This window comes from Thermobia domestica, chromosome 4 (genome assembly GCF_964235325.1).
Source record: "Thermobia domestica chromosome 4, izTheDome1.hap1.1, whole genome shotgun sequence".
Lineage (NCBI taxonomy): Eukaryota > Metazoa > Arthropoda > Insecta > Zygentoma > Lepismatidae > Thermobia > Thermobia domestica.
In genome coordinates, this window is record NC_137457.1 from 154606424 (window position 1) to 154624070 (window position 17647).

The 17647-nt window shown below is 35.0% G+C and overlaps 1 protein-coding gene across 1 annotated transcript in view; it reads left to right on the plus strand.

Moving 5' to 3' along the window:
- Positions 1-17647, plus strand: part of LOC145683385 (phospholipid scramblase 2-like) — a 1334370-nt gene that overhangs the window by 480296 nt on the left and 836427 nt on the right. The window lies entirely within an intron of this gene.

Consider the following 17647-nt stretch of genomic DNA (forward strand, 5'->3'; position numbering starts at 1 on the left):
ACGAGCTGCAGTGGTTCACTGAAGAGTGTTGGCAGTTTATTTTAAAAACCACTCAGTTAAATTACCTGCATGCACATGCAAACAGAATACGGGAAAGCATTTATGTTAATTTTAGTCCACTGATCACGATACACAAGATATTGCGATAACTCGGGCGTGTCAAAGCACAGATAACGAACTCAAAACCCATGTGGTTGGTGTCACTCTGGTCACTTGAAAATTTTGTTAGTAGTATTTCCATAAATGATTAAAGAAAGCACTTAATTTACTTCCAAATAACTGCAAAATATATATTGCATAATAATAAGTCAGGGAGAAACATTGAAAAGGTTTGTAGCTTACTGAAATGATTTTACCAAAAAGCAATGTTTTAAATATATATATATATATATATATATATATGGACAAACGGTGAAAGATTGTTTTTTCCAGTTGTGTGCGAAGGAAGCAATTTCCACCAAAGAAAGAAAGAACTTATTTGCGTTGCAGAATATAGTATAAATTGCAAATAATAATTATTGTCTTTACGAAATATACACAGCGTTTACAAAAATATTTTTAAAACCTGGTGGCGGTTATGACTTATTTAAAAAAATATAAGAAAGCGGATAGATCTAGCAATGTAGTATTCTGTGATATAAAACATGATGAACGTTTACATGCGGAACGACCTGTCAAGTATGCACATAGACAGGTTGAGAACTCTTAGTCATTTAATGAAATTTGGATAAAATTTGGTTTTTTACTAAAAAATTAAAATCATTTAGTTGGCAAACTGTGATATGGTGTGAGACTTACGTGTATAAACGCTGAATGTTTTTTTTTACCTGAAAAAGGGCTATTTAAAATATTTAAACAACTGGTTTACTTACTACAACATCATGAGGTTCCTGCGTCAGCAATGTTCAATGCAAGTGTTTTATGAAGTAAGAAGATTCTTTAAAATGTTTGTTGCAGTTGAGTTTTCTTATCTTTCGTTGCTTTTACATGTTGAAACCATGCTATTTTCGTGTGTTGAATGTTTTTTATGGTTTTCCAGCGATGAGTTGATGAAGGGAGAAGGGGATTTTTTAATACACGGGTATGAGAAACGAGGTGTGGTTTAAAACTATTGTATGATTATTTGTTTTTACTAAAATCACGCATAAAGCGTTTATAGGGCTACTTGAATTGTTATTTTTAAAACATATAAATACGTTTCGTAAAATGTTTTAAGTGTTCCGTTTTGATTACATTATTTAGTATGATGTCGAAGTAGATATGCACTTAATAACTATTCATTAAAATATTGACTTGAATAATTATTAAACATTGCAATAAATGTTAGTAAATGTTTTTAAATATATTGATATTTGCATTTAAAATATTAGAATATGAATGAATGTGCATATAGCACACACGTTAAAGGTATGAAAATAATAAAATTATTAGTAAAGTTTTAATATCTCTTTCTATTTGAGACTGATGATTGCGATTTATGTTCATTAGGAGTATCAGTCTTTAGTTCAAGTTCACATTTTAATGTTTTGTTTACACTAGGAACATAAGTCGCTAACTGAGGCTCAAATTCCGGTGTTTCGTATTCAGTAGGAACATCTGACTGTAACTGGGGTTTACATTCCGGTCTTTTGTTTTGGGCGCTTTCTGTTTCTTGGTTATTTTTACGAAACACATCTCGTGAAGCGTCTATCTTTTGCCCTAATTTGCTTTTTACCTGGGCAAAAGTATCTTTAGAATCAGCGTTTTGTTTTAATTTAGCAAAACTTTCTATGTTTCTATCTACTTTCTGTAAAAGTAAATCTAGTTTCTCCTTAAATAAAGCTCATTCTGCTTGCGTGTATAACTTCTTGAACAAAATAAAATACGCTATTAAAAAAATATTAACATCACCTGAAAGAAAGGTTTTTTTTTTTAATTCCTGGTAGTAAGCTGAAAGAGAAATGGTATATTAAGATATTGATCTCATAAGTATTCGAATAAAAACGGTTTCGATTCGAGTCCAAGTTCGGGCGCCATTTATTTATAACCAACCGGGTGGCGGGTTGCGGTTTGAGATGCCATTTATTTATAACCGTTTTGTGTTTGAAGTTTTTGTTTGGGCGAACATTTATTTGTAACCAATTTGAGTTTGGTGTTTGTGGTTTTTCCTCCGTGGTCCTGCAATAAGTATTTTCTTGAGACCGGAACTTACGTGGATAGGATAATGAAGGACCCCTTTAAGAAAATATTACAACTTGTTTTCAAATCGCTCGGCGGTTTTAATGATGAGATGAGCATTAGGCGCCGAGAGGCTGGGATGCCTCGTCCCGAAAACCTCACGGACGATAAGACGGTCATTCAGAACGTAACGTATACAAACATTACTTACATAAACAACGAAAACACACTGGATTAAGTAACACTGTACTTATTTATTACAATACTATTATATAAAAAATATCGAAGAGGAATGAATACAAAACTTAACACAGAATATGTTAAATAATTTTTATTACTAAAATAACACTTTGCTTTTTTAATGCACTTTATATATATGAAATTATGTTTGAAAGTACACTATATATATTTTTTACACCATTGATGCACTTGGGGGATTCGCACTGAGGAAAGGATTTCCGTAACCAATGTAACTGGTGTCGCTCTGGTCACTTGAAAATTTTGTTAGTAGTAATTCCATAAATGATTAAAGAAAGCACTTAATTTAATTTTAAATAACTCTAAAATATATGTTGTGCATAATAATAAGTCAAGGAGAAACACGGAAAACGTTTGTAGCTTACTGATATGTTTTTACCAAAAAGCAATGTTTTAAATACGTATATGGAAAAACGATGAAATATTTTTTGTGCAGTTGTGTGGGAAGGAAGCAATTTCAACCAAAGAAAGAACTGATTTGCGTTGCAGATAATAATGTAAATTGAAAATAATAATTGCTTTCTTTACGAAATATACAGAGTGTTTACAAGAAAATATTTTTATAACCTGGTGGCGGTTATAACGTTTTTTGAACAAATCTGAGAAAGCGGATAGATCTAGCAATGTAGTATTCTGTGATATAACACAAGATGAATTTTAGCGCAGCTCTGCACATGTTGACATCAGGTTCACAATTTAAATTAAAGGATTGAAGATGTATCTACACTTGTATCCAGTTATCGATTCCTCAATTGTATCTGATCAGGTACGTCATGAAAACTTGTACAAATCTGAATTTTTTAGGTATATTCTTAATGTGAAAAAATGTTGCATCATGTAATGGCAACAAGTTTTGATAAGTGATGACACTATGGAAAAAATGTCAATGCTCTCCTAACTGTAGCAAATTCTCAACGTCAGTGGTGACAGGGATAATATAAATCAAAAACCATCTTTGATAGCGGGTTTGCGTGTACAGATTTCTAATTTTATTGTTTTTTTTTCTTAATACAACGGTACATTCTCTTTAAAGGAACATAACACTCCATAGCTAACTTTTTAATACTTAGATTCTCTAAACAAAGTAGCTGGTGTTTCATTCGCCTGTAGTATAGGAAAATTACTGAATGATTATGCAAGAGGGACTCGATTTCAAATTATTTTTAAAGCAAACAAGAAAAGCGTTATTTAAATAAGGAATTACAACGGTAAATGATAACACGTATAAGAATTTAAATAATCACTATCTGTAGCAATTAGGTACCACCTCAGAGATGATAAAATTACTGGTTCACTCTCAATTCTTCTTTGAAAATCTAGTCTAGAAAGATTAGGTTAGGCTGTATAAGACGTGAATCTACATCCTAACGTGAAATTCGAATTTTATTACCTATCGCCAAAGGCCAACTCAAGGTTCCCACAATTTATAAAACAACAATTTTTAATAAATTTACCGTTTTGAGAATAGAAGGAAAAATAATTTTTAATTATTTTTCCCAAATCTTTCTTTGTAATATGGGTAAGAAAAACCATGGTTCTCATGTCTCAAAGCGAAAGATGAATGTGGAATAGAGAATTGTTTCACATCACCATTAATACACAAATTTTAGTACATATAATCACTTTTATATGATATTTTACACTCTAAAAGTGGAGGGGCTAAACGAGTATCGTGTACTCTATGAAAATTTCAGGAGGGGGAGCTGCCCCCTTTGCCCCCAGTTCCGAGGCCCCTGCGCGTGGACACGAGTCCAAGTCCATTTCTAACTGTAGAACACAGTGGACCTTAACATACTTTAATCAGAATTGTAAGTTTCATCGTTAGAAGCTCAGCTGTTAGTTTTATTCTTTCGTAGTAATTATTATGGTCATTTTTATACTTGCTTATTGTTTTTATTATTTTCTTTATTTTAAGACTATATCCAAATAAGTACAATTATAATTACTGTTATTTTGAATGTAAACGCCATTTACAATTGAAAAAGAACCAACAGTTAACATTCCGACGTAGCTGTAAAAATTTTAAAAAAGAAAAATGTGGATGTTTTGGGGTACGAACGCATGCTCACAATAGGGGTAGTATAAAACTTGAAAACATTGCGTCTTACAAAGCGTAATCATCATGGCCAAACGATTTTCGGTAACTGGTTGTAATATTTTTGATGCCCATAATTATGGGTTCGAAACACAATACTTCCATATTTGTTCCTTTTTTTGCTACAGCTACGTCGGAACGTTAAATTTTTGTTCTTTGTCAACTGTAAATAACGTTTATTCAAAATAACAGTAATTATGGTAGCATTTATTTGAATATATTTATAAAATAAATAAAATAATAAAATACGGAAGAACGAAAGTAATTACCGGTACTACTCATTATCAATAATAATCACTACGAAAGACTAAAACGTATAGCTGAGCTCCTAACGAAGAAACTTACTCCTCTGGTTAAATTATGTTAAGAACCACTGTGTTTTATTGTCCCTATCGGACTTAAACCTATGTGCACGCGTACAAAACGAAAGCAAATACTTTGTAACGCTGCACACAACCTTCAGTTATTCGACAATGACATGTGTAGTACATAGCACTGACTTTTATGTATACTTAAGATCGATCCATCTAATGTCATACGGACCTTATGGTGGATAAACTGCACGTGCGTGGATTTTATGGAAGCGGAAGAGTAAACAAACGTTCAATATTCAAAGAATGTTCGTTAGATTGTCTCAACATATTGATATTATTGTTCGTTGAAATGACAATTCTGAAGACTGGGGCAAAAACAGGTTAAGTCCAAAAAGTGAAAGTGTAAAGGAGATAGCTTCACAACGGTTTCCTCTCATCCGATTTTCTTCAAACCTATCACATTTTTATATAGTGAACTGAAAATAAATCGATACTTAATTTTTCTTTGTTTCGGAAAACAGGTTAAGGGGGAAAAGGTCCCCTTTTCAAAAATGGGCCCTGTGGATTAAAAGGGAAACATTAATGAAACGAATCTTTGCCGATTCAAAGATGACTTCAAAGTACGAAATACCGATTTTGTCGCTTTTGAGAGAAAAGTGTTTAAGGGAGCAATGGCTTCCTTCGAAATGGCAAAGGACCTGCACAATCTTTACTGAAATTAGACTTCGGTGGAATTGCTTGAAATCGTGATATATTGTAGATATTGTGTACCTGAGAAAAAGTCTCAATGTGCACAACCAAAGTCACTGACAGTTTAGCCACTACAGGGCCACATTTGTGAAAACACCCGAGGATAACGATAATCTGGATTTCAGTAAAAATGACTGAAACCGTGATATAATGTAGATATTTTGATCGTGAAAAAATTATCAATTGGCATAAGCATCAATCACTGACCGTTTGGTCACTACAGGGGTACATTTTTTAAGCAGCCGAAGATAATTATATTCTGGAATTCGATGAAAATGACTGAAACTGTGACATGTTGTAGGTATTATGATCCTGAGAAAATGTCTTAAGGACAAGACCACCAATTACTGAACGTTTTTCCAGTACGAGGCCACCTTTTTTAAAGAAGCCGAGCAAAAGATAGTTATATGCTGGATGTCGGTCAAAATTACAGAAACGGTGATATGTTGTAGATATTGATATCCTGAGAAAAAGTCTTAATTGTCCCAACCAAAAGTCACTAACCGTTTGGTCACCACATGGTTACTTTCTGAAAACATCCAATTAAAATGATGTTCTGGATTTCTGTAAGAATGAGGAAATTTGTGATATGTTGTAATCTTCTCATCGCGAGAGAATGTCTTGTTGACCTTATAGCCAATACAGGGCCATAATTTTGAAAACAGCCGAGTATAACGATATTTTTGATTACGGTGAAAATGAATGAAACTGTGATACGTTGTAGATGTCACGATCCTGAGAAAAATTGTATAGTGCTTTCCAGGGTTTTCCTTTGTCCCTCAAGATGAACATCGTAATGTTGTCTATGCTTAAATGATGTTACACACTACTCTCCCCATTCCTTTTCCGGGTTGTTGGATAGGACTTTTCGTGGCTTCACACAATTCCACCAAAATTCCATAATATAGTTACCTTCTGCTCTTTTAAGAAATGTGTTCTTGTAGTTGCCAAATGGTCAGTGATTTGTGGTTGTGTCCATTGAGACTTTTTCCCAGGATCACAATATCTACAACATATCACGGTTTAAACCAATTTCACCGAATTACAGACGTGCCTTCTGCTGTTGTCAAAAACTGGGGACCTGAAGTCGTCAAACGTTCAGTGATGGGTGTTTGTGCCCATGGAAACTTTTCTCAGGATTCAATATTAACAACTTTATTATGGCTTTAAGCAATTCCACCGAAATTCAGAATACGGTTACCTTCTACTGTTTCCAAAACAGTGGCCTCGTAGTAACCAAACGGTCAGCAACATATAACAGTCTCAAGCAATTACACCAAAAAATCCAGAATACCGTTACCTTTTGCACATTTAACCTTTAGAGGAAGAACGACTCAAGAGTTGAGCCAACAGTTTAAGCCTCCATCACTTCGCTCCTAATTAACCTAAAGATATGATTTAGGTGTATATATCTTTAGAAAGGATCAAGCTTTCCAATTGTATGCATTTAGTGTACAGCAGGAGCCCAGCAGTGGAAGGGAAGGGGGAGAAGTTGGATATACTAGTTACCCCTCCCTTCAGACAGGCACGTAGCCAAGAGGGGGGGTCCGGGGGGTCCGGACCCCCCCTGCGAGACCAGAAATGAAAAAAATAAGGAAGGATAAAACAAAATGAAATAACAAAAAGAAGGATCAGCGTTAAAAATTAAAAAGAAAACTATCGGAAGCTTTTGCTTACTCTTTCTTATGAGGAGATTTGTATTACTTGCAATATGGTGGCGAGGTAATCGAGGTATTCTGGAAGAGTCAGGGAACTTGAAATTTGAAGAAAAGTTATGGAATTCTCAGAATTCCTGCTACTAGTCAGGGAGATTTCAAAGTTTCGAAAACATAAGTGCCGTTGTGTAACAGCGTGGACATTTTTAATCATAACTTCTCGTCATCGCATCCTTGCAGTATCAAACATGTTATTTCAAATGACAATTTTCTGTTGCTCCTTTAACCTGTCATTTGGAACCGACAGTAGTTGACGGAATAATAAAAAAAATGTTGAAAGAAAGTTCTGTTAGCATTTGATTCAACAGAGAAAGGAACGCATATATTGTAAAACTATTTGTATATACACATGCTTTGCACAGGGGTTGTATTTGGAAGTCAACGCCAGTGGGGGTATCACCATTGATCTCGGCGACAGCGAAAACTATGGATTTGATACTAATATTGGTCATTTTGGGCTATATTTACATGTCTCAGTATCCACCCCCCGCTGACTCCCGGCCCGCATGCTTGCAAGTCATCGCTAATGAAAATGTCAGCATTGATTTCAGCGACCGCGAAAACTATGGATTTGACACTAATATAGGTCATTTTGGATTACTTTTATATGTCTTGGTATCTCACCTCCCCTCCGGTGACCCCCGGCCAGGAGCCCAATAGCGTGAATTTGGAAGTTAAAGCGACTGGAGTTTTACCATTGATTTCAGCGACCTCGAAAATATGAATTCGACACTAATAGCTCAAGTGGTAGAGCGTTGGCTTCGCATTCGGGAGGTCGTGGCCTCGAATCACGCTGCCTACCATCATGACTGAGGTTTCCAGGGTTTCCCTCAGTCCAACCAGGCAAATGCCGGAATGGCATCTACTAAACAGGCCCTGGCCGATACCTTCCCAAATCCTTTCCATTGTTAATGTTGTTGGATATTCAATGTAAAATGGCATCTGAGCTGTATCTGGTGATTGTTAAATAAATAAATAAATATCTATTTTCTACTACTTTTACATGTCCCGGTAAACGCCCTCCTGAGACCCCATGGTTCGAATTTCGACAAAAACGTTTAACTCTGGTCTGGAGCCTGGACCAAGGTATTCGTGACTAAAATTTGGTAACTCTCGGTCAATTTGTCTGGTTCCCAAGCCGGTTCTGCTAAACGCCCCCTGAGACCTCACTGTTTCGAAATTTGAAGAAACGCTTCGTCTTGATCTGGGGCCTGGGCCAAGGTACCCTCGACCATAATTTGGTAACTCTCGGCCCACACGTCTGGTCCCCAGGCCGCACATAGGCAGACAGACACAGAAAAAAGCTCTTTATTTTATTTATATTAGAAGATAGTTTACAAGACAGAATTCAGTATGTACTTTTTATAATAATTGAGGTCATAACGAAAGGAAAATTGCTGTATTTGAACAAACAGGAGAAGGACAAAATTTTGCAAAAATTTTTCAATATTTTTTTTATTATTTTGCTCGAAATTTCTTCATAGTTTGTTATTAAAATATTTGCCAACAAATCCTCATTTTGTTGTCCTAAGAAACCAATATATGTTGATAGTAAAGTAGTTTAGATTGATCGAGCTCCTAAACCATCAGAATTTCATGTCACTCCCCTCCCCCCGTTACGAAATCCTGGCTAAACGAACCAATATATGTTCCAGTAAAATAGTTTAGAGTGGTCGAGCCCCTTTTGTGATGACCACAGTATTTCATGTCACGGACCCTCCCCCCTTCACGAAATCCTGGCTACGTGCCTGCTTCAGAATTCGGGGGAGGGAGACTTTCCCTGCAAAGGAGCTACAAGCATAAAGTAGATATCAATAAAGATAAAAAAACATCCTAACTAACGATACAATGTGTATGACCATTCTTGCAAACGAAAAACAGTGTTGCCAACTTCGGGAAATGTATTTTTATTTCATTTTTTTAAATTTCTTTTTCAACTTCTTTTACGGGTTGGTCACGAGGGACAAAAGGTAACCCGTTGAAATATGTATCTTACAAGCTTTAAAATGAGATATGGCTTATATCTTTGTGCAAACTAGGGACATTAGGGTAGACTAAAATATTTCGAAAAATATGTACAGTGAGATTCTCATAGAAAACATATTCGTAATTTTTTCTCACTTGGTATTGAACTTTCGAACTTCATTTTTTGCATGATTGTACCAAATGACTGCCGTACACATGAAAATATTTTTTCATGCGTACGACAAGCAAAGGCGTTGCCAGCTTTTGACAAATTTCCTAAAACAAAATATCTCATTTTCTTCAAAACTTTCGTCTTCTTCCTGTTCTTCTACACGTTTGGTACGACGAGCACAAAAGTTAACACATTGGAATCTGCGTTCCATAACCTTTAACACGAGGTATAATTCATGTTCCTGTGACAATTAAAAGGCGTACTAGGGCCGTCAACGTAAAGGTCTACGATTTTCTTGAAATCCCTATCCGTCATGTAAAAACGTGGCCCTATAGCGGCCAAAGGGCCAGTGATGGATGGTTGTACAAATTCAGACATTTTCTCGGGATCCCAATATCTACAACACATCACGGTTTCATTCATTTTTACCGAAATTCAGAATACCGTTACCTTTCGCTGTTTACAAAAATTTGGCTCTGTAGTGAACAAACGGTAAGAGATTGGTGGCTGTGCCTATTGATAGTTTTTTTTTTTCACTATCACAATATCTACAACATATCGCAGTTTCAGTCATTTTCATCGAAATCCAGAATATGACAATCTTCGGCTACATTAAAAAAAAGTGGCCCTGTAGTGGCCAAACGGTCAGTGATTAGTGGTTATGCCCGTTAAGAAGTTTTTCTTAGGATCAATATATCTACAACATATCACGATTTCGGTCATTTTTACTGAAATTCAGAATATCGTAATCTTCGACTGTTCTCAAGAAGGTGGTACTGTATTGGCCAAACGGTCAGTGATTTTTGGTTGCACCTATTGAGACTTATTCTTAGCTACATAGTATCTACAACCTATCATGATTTTAAGCAATTCCACTGAAATCTAATTTCCGTAAAGATTGTGCAGATCCTTTGTCATGTCGAAGGGAGCCAAAAGTCTTCGTATACTTTTTCTCAGAAAAAAAAAACAGACCCGTATTTCCTACTTTGAAGTCATCTTTGCAAAGGCAGAGTTTCGTTTCATTAATGTGGCTCTTTTAATCGAGAGGGCCCATTTTTGAAAAGGGGGCATTTGTCCCTTTAACCTATTTTCCGAAAGATACAAAAAAAAAAGTTTCTATTTGTTTTCAGTTTTCCATATATGTGCCAAATTTGAAGAAAATCGCATGAATGGAAACCGTGGTGAAGCTATCTCCTTTACATTTTCACTTTTTGGACTTAACATGTTTTTGCCCCAAAGTCTTCAATTATACAGTGAAGCTGGACACTTATTATTATTATTATTATTATTATTATTATTATTATTATTATTATTATTATTATTATTATTATTATTATTATTATAAGCGTATTTTTGAACTTGCAAGACGTAATTACAGCACATTATTTATTATTTCTGTAATTTTTCCTGGATTGTATCTTTATTTATTAGTGGGCACTAATTTGTCTATAGGTCATCGAATAAATTAATTTCGGCGTGCACTTTGGTGTAAATAACCTTAAAAAAATGCAGGTTTCTTCTAATACTCAGAACTGAACCTAGTGAGATTTGAGTTATAGTTTCAGGCGGCACGGAAGGGTAGGGGTAATGCCCTGGCGTCACTAGCATTGCACGTTCAAAACTTGGGTTCGGATTATGGTGAAGACAAAGGTCTTTTTTTCAGAATGTGATCGTGAAGAATCGAAGAGTGACTTCTGATACTAAACGAACAATCCGTAAGAATGTGGAGGCACACACCTGTATTATGATAGAGACAATTTAGAAATATTGGTTGGAAAAGGGCAAATAATAACTATGGGGATTACTAGGACAATTCGTACACAATTTTTCTGTAGTATCCACTTTTCATTTTATTATTCTTGGAGAAAACACTATACCTTCTGTTAAATATGTTTCTTGCAGAGTATACGTTGGCGTATTTATACCGTCCTAGACTTGCAAACGGAAAATTCCGATTCGATTACCCATCATCCGAAAATATCGATTCCCCATCATGTATACTTTATTTTATAAAATATACGAATAAAATATAAGAATCCGAATCAACCCTGTGTGCCGTCTTCATCTTACAAAGTAATTTTAAGTAGTTTTCACATTTATATCTGTCTCTCTTTCTCTCTCTCTATTCATCTTGGTTGACGTTTCCTTACCAGTGTCTTGCATCTTTCTCTTCTCTCTCTTTTTCACACACAAATACACACTCTATGTCAAGATAATAAGTAAAGGCTTTTTTTCCCTCTAGTTTACGGATTACCTCGAAACCTCGGTAGCCAGAACTAGCCCATTATAGGGGACTTATATATTAAAATGTGACAATCTCAGCAAAATGCAGAAGTCTTTTCGTGTGTGAGAAAAAGGAATTAAATCTCTCATTTCTAGTTCTATAATCTTGTAGTTCTGAGTCTGTGTCAAAATGACTAACAGAAATACTGAATGGATTATGATTATTATGTAGAACATTCCACTTTATCATCACAAGAATTTCATCTTCCGATTTGGTTAGTTGTAAAAACGTATAGAGTATATTAAATACTATGTAAATTATGTGTACTGTCGCTGATTTCTGATGACAATCAGAAACAGAGATAAAAGATAAATTACAGTAATAGTTTTCTACTAATGGTGAAGTATTACTATTGTTATTTTAACAAATATTTGACTTTAATTGTTTGTTCGGGTTCCCCATTTTCCCCTTCAACCTTGGATACGGAATACAAGAACACATTTAAATTTTGATTATTGATTCCAGTATATTTGAAGCATCATTTGTCGATCTAGGCCAGTGCGAAATGTTGATATTTCAATATCGTCGATATCCATATTGACACATATCAAAATTCAATATCGCAAATATATGAACATGGATATATCCATATCTTAAATTTTCGATATCGATCTTGGGAGATGAGGGATAAGGGCACCTAAGACTTGCGATGGGTGATGAAAGAAAACTTAAATTTTACAATAACACTAGCCAAAAACATTTCACTTTTTTCTGTAACTGTCACGAATACAGCTACGTTTTATGGTTTCGTTTGTGCTGATAACGAAAATGTTTTTCAAAATGCAAGATTAGCTCTCGTTTTGATGTTACGGTACATTTGCCTTATTGTCTATATAAGGTTATGCAAGTATTTAATTTGTTGTTGTCTCTCAGAGAAAGGCCACTGAATGCACAACCGCCTTGCCTGACGTTTGTAGTTTTCTGCTGGTGATTTCCTGATTAGTGCCCAGCAGTATTCGGCTAACATTGATGCACCTCACTTTCCTTTGTATCTCATTTTTATGTCCAAAATTTGCTGGTGGAAGCTTTCTTTATGCTCGTCTCTTACAGCACGATAGTTGTCAGGAAAGAAGTCCAAGTGGGATCTAAGAAATGTAACTTTGAGGAGATGTTGTATCTATCGTAGCAGTGCAGGAGATTTGCCACAAGTACCTTACACTTTTCTGCCCTCTTATTTCCTAGAAAGTTTGTTAACACTTGAACAAAAACAAGTGGGGCAGGAACAGGCAGTCCGTCTGCGTGAGGCACTGGTCACATGGTCTACCTTACGTTGGGATATGTCAAGGAAGATTTTTCCTCTTGGAAATGCCTGTGTTAATGAAGTTGTGATACAAAAATAATAATTATCCACATGGTTTGATGGTTCTCGCCAGATCGTGGGTATAGAAAAGCCCATGTATGATCTTTTACGATACAACCACAAATGAAGACTCGAGACAAAAAAACTTCAACATAAGTGAGGAGCCCAGAGTTCATCGTGGTTCCCGATTTTTTCAGTCAAAGTACATTCTTTATGCTTTTCTTTATGGCGCTTTTCTTTACGCTTTCGCTTTATGGCCTTATTGGTATGCTTTTCGATTTCAATGTATCCCTCCCGCAACTGTAGCAAAATTTGTCAGCACTGTGTATTCATTTGTGAGGCATAATGAATAACAAGATTTAGTGACTATGCGCACTAACTACAGTTCAGGTACCCGTTTTCCCATAAAACAATATGTAACAGATCGAAACTACACATAATTAAAATATTTTAAAAAAGAAAAAAAGCATCTATCAGAAATAAGTGCTTCGAACGTTGACCTAGAATTTATCATAAGTAAGTTTCTTTTCCTCTGTCTTGGAGATTTCCATCCCATTTTGCCTTTGAGACCGCTCATTGACAAAAATTGCATACATAACCGTTATATGCTGTCATCCTTTCAGGCAGAATAAGAGATTTGGAAACGAAACGAGTTTTCAATAATAATAATAATAATAATAATAATAATAATAATAATAATAATAATAATAATAATAATACAATTGGATTTGCAAGTAGGGCCCCGATTTTATATTGAATGGGAGGACCCGCAAACACACACTAATGGTGTCCCTTAGTGTCTGTTTGTCTCTCTTTCGGTTTCCTGTTTATGTGTGTTGTTGTGCTGTTATTCGTTTATACCTAGGTATTAAACCTTTACATTATGTAACCTATTTTATTTTTTACGAGTTTTTCTGAAAAAGGAAGGAAGTTGCTTTCCTCTCATATCTATTTCTTAGCATTCATCTTGTTTCAACTGCTTAAGTAAGCACTTTTAGTAAACTTTTCTCTTATCAATTTCCCTCACAATAATAAAACCGTCATTCTTAACATTTTATTTTTTTGTTATTTCCATTTTGCTACACTGATATATTTGTAAGAAAATTGAGGTTTGTTCCAACGAATTTCGCATTTTCAACCAATCCAACGTCCGAACTTTTAGGTTATCTACTATTCCAGGAAAAGGAGAATTCCAGGTGGTAATGAACTCTTGGAGTCGTGTATACATTATCTATTGTTATATGTTATGCATAGGGAAAATAAAGAAAACATTGTTTTTGGAAACAACGATTTAAAATATTGGTATAATTATGCAGAATGAATATCAATGGCACTAGTTCTCTCAGGCTATTTCTGCAAGAGATACGATTTTTTTAGTCCCAAGATGACCCATCCATACGAGTCAGAAATTCAAAATCTACCACCTCTTATTTCTGACAGTTTTTGTGCCTGCCAAAACATGTATATCTTATCAAAGTGAGTGGTATATCAAAGTGGGTTGTATATCTTGCAGGCGCAACATAGTTTTTTTTTCATTTAGCGAGTTTATGCATTTTTCGTGGTATAAAATAGAAGGTCGTAAATCAAACATAGAGCAGAAATATTTAAACTTGAATATTTTCGACTCATTTTTACCTAGAAAGTTGAAGAGCGAAATACACTGTTCCTTGTTTTCGATAAGGAACATCAAGCAAAATACATGTATATTCATATTTTGTTTCATTTCGTAACTTAAACCATTTCAGAAATATGAACACTTTTTTTTAAAAAAAATCAACAATAACTTCACAATTCGAAGGAATTTAAAGTAGACTTTCTGGTCAAAACTTATCTTTAGATATTAGGTTATCTTTGGTATCAATATCAAAGCAATCCCTGTAAAAGCACTTCCCACTGCCATACAAGCACTGCCTGCCCTTTAGTACATTCAAATGCTTTTATGTTTTCTATTTAATCACAATGTTCTACACTAAGAATGTCATGGAAATGAGACTACCTAATCTTTATGAATAGGTTGATGCTGATTTCGAAAATAATATTAAAATTTCAAAATTAGTTCAAGTTTCAAAGTCACAGTCTCGTCAAAATTTTAATCTTTCAGTGTTTTTGTTGTTCTGTAGTTGGCAACAATGTAAGTTGGCGTTGTACCGATAATTGTTTTCAAACAATGAAATCGGGTGATTTCCATAAATTGTTAAAATTATTATTGTCAATGTGATTATTGATATTTCTCCATTTGTTAGTATCAAATGAAACTCATTCCTGTGGAATTTTTCAGAGGTTTGTTGAGAGAAAACCGTGTTGTGTTGATGTACTAGACCTATTTCATACAAGAACTGTACATAGTGTACTTATAAACACGTTGCAAAAGTTTGTAAACAGTACAGATAACTTTTGCTATATTTTCGGTGAGGTGACATTTGCAAATAGGAAATGTGCTATAACCCCCACTACAATAAAGGCATATTTTTTGTATTTCTATTGTAAGGTAGGCAATCGGGATAAAAACTGGGCTCCACACGTGTACTATAGCTCATATACATCCAACCTAAATTCTTGGATAAACAAAAAAGGAAGTTGTATGCAGTTTGGTGTGCCCATGATTTGCAGGGAGCCAGCAAATCATATCACTGACTGTTATATTTGTATGTTACCTCCTATCGCAAGTGGTAAGTTGGTTTATCATAATATACCATCTGCAAATTGTCCTGTACCCCATGGCAATGGACTTCCTGGTTCTTTTCCCCCACCAGATATTAATTCAGTCTCGCTCGATGATGACAGTGCCTCATCAACCAATGAAGAAGACGGGTAATATCAATTTATACAGACTACTTGCCAAGAAGTTCAAATTACTCCATTCATAAAATCACAGAAGGGGAGCTTAGAGACCTCGTCATGGATCTGGAACTTTCAAAAAGCAAAGCGGAACTGCTGGCATCAAGATTGCAGGAGTGGAATCTACTGCATGACTCTGTGAGTGACATCATACAGCACCAAAAACAAAAGTTTCCAGAAGTTCTTCGAGACTGAAGGTGAATTTTCATACTGTAAAGATAATGGAGGTCTGATGGATACACTTAATATTAAACAAAGTACTAATGAGTGAAATTTATTCATTGATTCCTCCGAGAGTAGTATAAAAGCCGTATTCTTTCACAATGCAATATTTTACCTGTGGTGTTTGCTACTAGTGCAAAGGAGACTTACACGAACATGGAAAAAAATTAAGAGGGAATAGATTACAAGAAATATCAGTGGCACGTGTGTGTTGACTTTAAAGTGATTACTATATTATTAGGATTTCAGTCTGGCTATAGAAAGTTTTCGTGCTTCCTATGCGTGTTGGATAGCTGTGGTAGAGGTTCACACTATTCCAGGATGATTTGGCCCCCAAGAAAGTCACTAACTACCGGTACGAAAAATGTGATACTCAGGCCTGTGATAGAACCTACTAAAGTTTTGCTCTCGGAAGCCCTTCATATAAAGTTGGGTTTAATGAAAACTTTGTAAAGGCATTAGATAAAGAGGGTTCCGCATTCAAGTATTTATTTAACAAATTTCCAAAAATTAGTTTAGAAAAAGTAAAAGCAGGTGTATTTATTGAGCCAGAAACTAGAGAACTTTGTAAAGATAGCAACTTTGAAGCAGTCTTAAGCGACAAGGAAATGACAGCTTGAAGTTCATTTAAAAATATAGCCAGTAGTTTTCTTGCCAACTTAAAAGCTGAAAATTACAGTGAACTTAATCAAGATCTAATGAACACTTTTGAACAGCTTGAATGCAATGTGTCAATAAAAATGAATTTTTTGTTTTCACTTTTGGATTTCCTCCAGCCTAATTGTCTGAGTGTCAGTGACGAGAATGGATAACGTATTCATCAGGACATTTCAGTGATGGAGCGAAGTTATAAAGGAAAATGGAGTGCAGCAATGTTAAGTGATTTTTGATGGATGCAAAAAGGGATACTAACGAAACAGAATACAGCTGACAGGCAAAGAAGAGACGTTATTAAGATTGACATTTATGTTAAGATTTACATACATAGGTAATTTTCAAGTCTCGGTATGTCATAAATAAGATAAGTACCTTTTAATTGTAAATGTCACTTTCGTGTTCGGCAATCCAAAAGCAATAAAGAAAATGTATTCGTCAATTCACAACATTAAATCATGATTTTTTTCTAAAACAGAGAAATACTGCCCCCCCCCACTTAGATGCTTCTGGTTATGGGCGTGTGTTTGGGTTATACTTCGACACCAATGGTGACGTAATATACATAGAATGCAACGTTACCAGACCATCCGAGGTGTTGCCTCATGAAGCTTCGATATCACCCCCCCCCCGTTAAGCAGAAACGAGAGACAACCAAAAAAATTGAATTATCATTTTGGGATTCAGCACCTCAAAATTAGTTAAGAACGGCTGTTTTCATTTCTATAACAGTAATTCTAATAATAATCATTTGATTTGAATTGGAGTTTAGCGCCCATTTCAGATGCGAGGTTATATTAAGAGTGAATATATAGCATAATTTGCACTCCAAACTTTATGAGCTACTGCAGGAATCAAACCTGGCCCGTTCCGTGTCTCCCACGGAGAATAATAATAATAATAATAATAATAATAATAATAAT